Below are 8,240 nucleotides of genomic sequence, written 5' to 3'. Positions count from 1 at the left end.
ACAGCAAAGCCTCAAAGGGCATATAATTTTAAGCTTTTCTCAAAGTCTTATGAAGGTCACAGAGCTTAAACACTTAGAGACATTGAACTGAGAAAGATTTCCCGCACCACTTAGTTGGCTCACCCTCCTATTCTGAGCAATCAGGTCATACAAACTCTTCAAGGAACTCAGCAAGCTCCTTATATATAAGTATTCAGACTCTTTTGAGTGGTGAGGAAATTGCAACTAATGAGTCAGTTATCTCTGGAGTAAATACACCAATATCAAGTATGGTCACTACTAAATAAGATTATGTATTAGGAGCACATGGCCTTGGTCAATGTACTTGCAGACTAGGTATGGAACTGTATGCATATTTTAAATTTGTAAAAGTGTGACTGAACTAAAAAAAAAATCTCTGCTGTTTTTGGGGTAGGAAAAGAGTGTGTAAATTTTCATTGACCGTATTTATCTTCTTCTTTTTTATAGCAAACATTTTAAAGAACAATACTTTAAATTGAAGCTCAGAAAACCAATGCAGGTTGAAAGAAAGTGCTTCAACACTACTAATGTATTAATATTTTAAACAACTCAGCTGATTAAATCTTTCCTCTAACATTTTCTGATCTGTGACATAAAGGTATCTTAATTTCAAAATGTTATATATTAATTTTTCATTCCACTTGCAAAGAGGAAGACATAAGTAAAAATCCTTTCCAAACTTCAGGTTTCTAGAAGTTGTTTTGAATCTCATCCTAAGAAGATGAAGAAGGATTCAGGGCTGCAGAATGCTGCATGTTGATACTAGAGACAGTCTGAGGTTTTCTATCACTTGAATTAATGAGGTGTAATGGAGCAACATACTCGCTCTTTTGTTGATTAATTTAACAAGGTTGTTGCATTCAAGAACAGTAAAATAATAAGATTTTTTAGTGTTCTGTCTTTCATTTTCAGTACCTCTGATCAATTTTGTGGTGATCCTGGCTGAATGTGTTGCCACTTTTCCTGACAGTTTTTTCTTAATTTACTGGTTTCATGTTAGCCTCACATTAGATCCCAAGTAGACATGAAGGTACCCTTGTTCTGGGGACCACATGGTTTGCTCCATCACAAGCAGAGGTTGCCTGTAGTTTAAGGGGAAGATAAAAAAAATCTGTAATAAGAAAATAGTCTGTAATAAGAAATACATAATTTTTAATATGCAATATATGTATAATAAAAGAATATGTAATAAGGTTATCTGAAGTGCACTAGCAGAAATGATAGATGTGGTGGCAATGAAAAAATCAAACCATGGACTTACATTACAGCTTAAATATTTCACAACTGGAGACCCCCAAATTTTCTGAATTTTAGGACCATATAAACACACACAAAAATAACCTCAGCTGCTGCTCAAGCTGGCCTTCACTGTTTGAAACTTAGCCAGCATTGCTCAGAACTTGTAGTGTTTTTATCTATGAAGTATGTTCTGCACTAATAAATCACAAGGACATTTCACCATGCCCTGTTCTGTATTGCTTCTGCTTGGTACTGAGAGTCTTTCTCTGCCCTTCTGATACCAGTGGAACTTATGCTACTTGCTAATTTATGCTTACTTTAAATAAAATTTCAACTTATTCTAAATACAAAATAGCCACATATCCACGGTTCATAATAAATGAACATGCAATATATGTTTAGAGAAACACCTAAGTCTCTATTAATCTATTCAAAGAAAATTTTTGAGAAGGTTTGAAACAGTAGAGACTTAGCATAGCATTTTATTTTCCCTGAAAATCTGAAAATTTGCCTTCTGAATTTTTTTAATATGGAAATATTTTGCTATAGAGAAACTTTGAAGCTCTGATGTACTCAGAATGATAATGACACCTTTTATTTTCCAGCAGAAGCACATTTATTTGTGGAAGTTTGTTGGTAGCTTCTGCATATATAAATTCAGGAGGCTGTTTCTTTCTGAGTAGACCCTATAACATTTGTTCTGAATTAGGGTGAGAGAAGATAATATAGACAAAAGTTATTTCTCTTATATTAATTGAAAGGCAGGAGATGAAGTTTTTTTGGTTTCAAATTCCTTGATCTTTATCCTATGTCTGCTTAATTTGAAGGTTTTACAGGGAATTACATTTTTTTCATTCTAGTTTTTTGTGTTATGTGTGAATCTCTCTCTAAGTGTTCTCATATGTTCTTTTCTACCACAGTACCAATCTCAATGGAGTTTTACAAAACTTGCTGTAGCATAAAATGGTATCCAACTGATTCCATGGCATATTATTACAAGAACTTGGTTTATGTCTGTTAAGGATATGGTAGAGCAGATCCATCCACTCTAAGGTATAAAAACCTTAGAGGTTTTTATAGAGGTTTAAGGAGAAGGAGTCATGATATTGGTGCACCATCATAATAATTAACTTTAGAAAATAATAGAGAGCTACTGTGATTTTACCCCCATCATTGAACAGTACATCAAAACAGTATGTTCTGAACTTAATCCTGCTTTCTAAAGCTACTTTTCTATTGGAAGAGTAAAATGACACATAGACCTGACTGCCACTTATTTTACAAAAAAGTGGTCATTTGAATCTTGGTGCTTCTATATTAAATTTTTTGTGCAAACTTGGCCATGTTGTAGCACAAGAGAGTATTCACCTAAAAAAGGATCAGAAATCCTCTAAGGGTGTCATACCCAGAGTTCTCATCTGGAATTGGTTTGAAATATTTGGAAATTTATTCCATTAATTGATTAATCCACAGATTCAATTAATTTTACTTCTAAACACAGACACTTCACAGCATAAGTTGCCCAGACAGCAAAGAAAAATGTCTAATTAAAAGAACATAAAAAACAGTATTAATTTTGTCTGGGAAGAAGGACAAAACAAGCTTAAAGCAGACTTCCCATATTCTAGTAAAGCAACACTGAAATACAGACTAAATCTCATGGTTTGGTCTGAAAAACAGATCCATGCAAAGGACGAATAAATAGTATAAATAATCAAAATAATTTTGATTACAGACATGCTTTCATTTTCAGAAAGCCTGAAATAGACGTTGGTCTTCAAATTGCAGCCATCTACTAATGGTATATAATAATCCTGCACAGCAGTGCTCAGTTCTAATCCAGTTGTCATGTAGGAATCGTGACCTGAAATACACTTTTTTATGGACTATTTGCAAGGTCAAGGAAGGAAAATCCATGTAAAATTGCCATTTCTATTAAGTAAGTTTCTTTGTAAGGTTTCAAAATGGTAGATTCATGCATCACAGAATTTATGATGCTTTTTATTTAAATTTTTATATGTTGAAGTAAAGCTTTGATGTTCAAACATGTGATCAGAGGCTGTGATCTTCCACAGACTCAGCTTCATACGTTGAGACTACTGCCCTGGAAATGGATAGCTCCCACATCAGGACGTTTAGAGGGATCTGAGCTACTTCTGCATAAAGTCATTAAATCTGGACTACACAGTATTAACAAGAGAAGGATTAGCAAAATGCCTCATGCCCATATCTGTATCTGCAGTTCATTTTTAATTCATGCCAACAGAATTTTCTTATTTCATGGCAATCAGCAGTAAATTCACTTTGTCTCAGTTCATACAAATCACCTCAATTGGCTCCTTCTTAAGATTCCTTTAGTGCTTGCTGTCCAGTTCTGCAGGTATCTCCTTTTCAAGGTAATTTTCATTTACCCCAGTGACCTAATCTCTTCCTTTTCTGTTAAATCAAATTAACACATATACTTACATCAGGGCCTTTCAATTCTCAACACCTTGGACAGTCTTGCTCTTTTTCAAGGCAAATATATTTCAGCTGCTGCAAGTGCTTTTGTCCAAAGAATGGGATGAGATGGCAGAGGTCAGAACAGAAAGGTATTCCAACTGCCTAAATCAAACAAGATATATCTCTTAGCAGTACTAATTCTCATGGTAATTTGTCCAATTGTAGCTGATGGGTCATTAGTGGTAGCTGACAGAAAATGAAGTGATTCCAGAGGATAGCATTTCAGCTACCTGCTGCATTTGCAGATAAAGATGAGACATCTCAAACAAGAACATTTTTGTTAGGGGACAGCATTCTACTTTTTCTGACACACAGTTTCATGTGTTAACATCCTCATTTTTCCCTTAACATGACTGTTCAGCATTTTCATTTTTCAGAGACCAAATAAATTCTTAAGAAATGTCATAGGGGTTAGCAGATGATATTGCAAGCTCAAACATAATTGGAAAGTCTGAATCATTTGATAATGGACAATTTGATGAGCGTGGAATGATGCACAGCATTTGGCCTAATAGATGCTGATACACTTAACAACAATAATCACATCCCATCAATGCTACCATAATGCATTGTCTTTTCAAATTGGAGCCATAGAGTGATAGAGACTTTCAGCAAAAATCTGGAAGGGGATCTATTGAGGCATTTAAATTATACCATTATAGATTTTAAGTGATTCAGTGATACTTTTTAGATTGTCAGCTTTGATTTATGTTATTTATAGTTTGCAATACACAACATGCAGATTGCCTCAGCACTTAGCAAAATATGAGGTAGAATTTGAAAGCATTTTAAAGCTTATGCTGCTATGGGTGGACCAACCTTTGAAGCACTTTGGGCTCAGAAAAATCTTAGATGTTAAATCAGAATATCAGACAATTTTTACAAAATATATATTTTGTCTCACCATAGCTTTGGTTACTCCTTATGTATCCCCTCCTGCTCTCAGAAATTTTTCCATTTGACCTGTACTGACACTGCAATAACGAGAGTGGAAAATCTAGCTGTGATAAAATATATAGAGAAGTGATTATAGTTTAGTGAACAATTAATTATCATTCCTGAATATTAATACCATGAATGTGCATGTTTACTGGATGATCCTGTAGGCATAGACATGCATACTCTCTGGGAGATGGCAAGTCTACAAGCTCTGGGTGCATTTTGAGAAAGATTTTAAGGTGCCTGGAAGACAAATGTGGAAGTGAAGACTGCAACCTTAAAAAAATGTTGCTTCCCTCAAAATGAAAATCGCATTACATGGATAAAGAGCTGAAGTCTCATTCCCTAAATATATGTCCTGTCACTGCAATGAGTACCTCCTACATTTCATTAACCTTACATCTAGCATTGAATTGCAGGACAAATTTTGACAGAAAGCATGATTCTATTTGTTTGCCAATATAAATGCACGCTAGACATTATTCTTCAGTGAAAATGTGGTTTTGGACAGTCTTGTCTTGGTTATTTTGTGCTGGGCCATGTGAAAAATCTGACTGTTTTCAGCTGGAAGCAACTTTCTGGTGTGAAGGGTCAGGCCAGGTGAAGAGTGGTATAGACATGATGCAGCTGAAGATCTAGCCCACATCCCCTGAGAGAAACAGAGAGGAGACAAGAAGGCAAATATCAGACAGGAAAGAAGGAGGTTCAGAAAGTTTGTAGCAGTTGAGGAAGTCATTGAAACATGCTGGACTGGGATTCAGCATGAATGTTACTCTTTACCTGGAGAAGCTGTCATCCCATGGCTTGCTCAGACAAGTGTGTTGTCCACTGAGCTAAAATCTAGCTGGATGGCCAGGCCCAGAGAGTGATGGAGAATTGTGCTGCATCCAGTAGGTGGATTCTCCCTTGTGTGATTCCCTGAGGCTCAGTACTGGGACCAGCTCTGTTTAATAACTTTATGAAAATCTGGTAAAGGGGACTGGGGAGAGTCTCAGTGCCCTACAGCTGATATTAATTTGGGTGGAAATGTTGGTCTGCTGGATGGTAGGAGGGTTCTGCAGAAGGATCTGGACAGGCTGGGTAGATGGGCTGACACCAACTGAATGAGGTTCAGAAAGGCCAGCTGCTGGGTTCTGCAAATCTGCCATGATTCCATGCAGTGCTACAGGTTGGGGAACATGACTGGAAAGTGGTCCAAAAATAAAGGACCCAGGCTGCTAGTCAGCAGTGGCTGCACATGAGCCAGCATGTGCTGAGGTGGCCAGAAAGGCCAACAGCATCCTGGCTGATGTCAGCAATAGTGTGACCACCAGAATCACTCTCTGGTGATTGTCCCCATATACTCAGAACTAGTCAGGCCACAATTTGAGTCCTGTGTTCAGTTTTGGGCCACTCACAAGAAAGACAGTGAGGTGCTGGACTGTGTCCAGGGAAGGGCAACAGAGCTGGGGAAGGTTTTAGAACAGAAGTCCTGTCAGGAGCTGGCGTTGTTTAGCCTGGAGAAAAGAAAGTTCTGAGGGTAACCTTAATGCTGGCTTCAGCTCCCTGAAAGGAAGTTGTAGCCAGGTGGGGATCAGCTCCTTCTCCCAGGCAACAAGTGACAAGACAAGAGGAGATGGCCTCATGCTGCTCCAGGGAAGGCTCAGATTGGACATCAGAAGGAGCTTCTTCATGTAAAAAGTGGATAAACATTGGAACAGGCTTCACAGGGAGGTGAAGGCACCAATCCTGGAAGTGTTCAAGAAAAAATTGGATGTAGCACTTAATATCATGGTTTAGGTAACCTGTTGGCTACTGGTCAATGGCTGGATTTGATTATCTTAGAGGTTTTTTGCAACCTAAGTGATACTGTAATTCTGTGAAATGGCCTGCCTTGAGTGGACAGAAGGGCAAGGTAGGGTTTTTTACTTTATTAATTTTTTCCACTGGGCAAATCTAGGACTCCCTCTAGTTAAAGCTCAGCAGTTCTAATGAAACATTAAAGTTTCAAAAATCTTTTCAGTTTAGGAAAAAGGTGCAACCTTTCTTAAAGCTGTGGCCAGCACAGAGCCATATCAGAAGACATGGCAGGGGGGTTGGAAGTAGATGATCTTTAAGGTCCCTTCCAACCCATACCATTCAGTGATTCAATGATTCAAACATGCTACATTTCCATTTCTGATTCAAAGATTTTGCAGATTCAAAGATAATACAAGGAAGTTCTTTATGGCAGAGTCAATATCTGACCTTGATTTCTTGTTGTAGTTAAAATGATATGTATATTATACTTTGTTTCTGTTTGTGTACTGGAGATGTAAGGAGTATTCAGCAACCAGAGAAAATTAACCATTTAAGGAGAGAAGATAGAGGTGTACACCCATAAACAGACACTCACAACCTGGTCAGAAAAAGTTCTGAGAGGGGAGAAGCTGCACTACATAATGGTGAAGCAATAATTAACAAATATTGCCATGCTTCGTAGCAAAAACATCTACTAGAAAAACATTGGTTATTATCATGCAAGTGTGCTCTAAGAGATGCCTATATGTATGCATTTTAAGTCAAATTGATCACATATGTATCAACATGATTGTGTGTCCATGTATGTGCGTGTGTGCCCAGAGTCCTGCCTAGCATCATTCTTTTTTCCCTTCATTTTATTCCTGTTATTCTTTAAGATGTGTCACAAGGGGGAGTGATCAGAAATCTATTTCTTCTTATTAGTCAGGGATTGAAGTGAGCCTTTGAAAAATCAGAGAGTGACATGTGGGTAAGGACATGCCAGTGCCACCTGAAGGCAATGGCCTGTACAAATGCATGAGTGCTGAACACTTCCTTCTGAGATGTGATGTGTAAGAGAGATAAGGTCAAATTTGACCTTTACAACTGAGGCTGAATTTTTAAGACAGGTGGAAAAATGTTAACAAATCATGCATGGGCATTAGTACAACTGCTATCTGCAAGCCTTCGTGCACAACATTATTCTGTTGCTCATTTACTATCATTTTTGCTTTTTTCCTCTCAACACTTTTTCCCTTTCCTCATCTAAGATTGGTACCTAGATAATACATAGAAAGTAAAATCCCATAATGTCATCATTCCTTTCCTTCTTTGGCACTCATTTGTCAAGGGGTAACGATGTCTTATTTATTGCAGTGCAGGATCAAAGACTGAGGACACTGTCACTGTCTGAATCTTTCTTTGATCTACAAATAGTGCTTCTATTAAGGACAGCTTTTTCTTTGGTTTTCCACCAAACTTCACAGTATAGCCAATTCCCCTTTCTCATCCTACACTGGAGTCTTCCCAGGAAATGTCATCTCATTATTATTATTTATTTTTTTAGACCCTCTTCAAGAACTTAATCTTGGTCACATGACAGTCCTACTCTTGTTTGGTATTAATCTTTACAACTGTAATGATAAACTAGAACAATCCCTGTGGAATTTTAAGGCAGTTTTTCTGAAGATGGAGTTCCTTTATCTTGTCTGCAATACTTGCTCTATTACTAAGTACATGTTTTTATACTTAATAGTATTATATACTTAATAGTATTAAAA

This window comes from Lonchura striata, chromosome Z, assembly GCF_046129695.1.
Source record: "Lonchura striata isolate bLonStr1 chromosome Z, bLonStr1.mat, whole genome shotgun sequence".
Lineage (NCBI taxonomy): Eukaryota > Metazoa > Chordata > Aves > Passeriformes > Estrildidae > Lonchura > Lonchura striata.
This window is presented reverse-complemented; position numbering follows the sequence as displayed.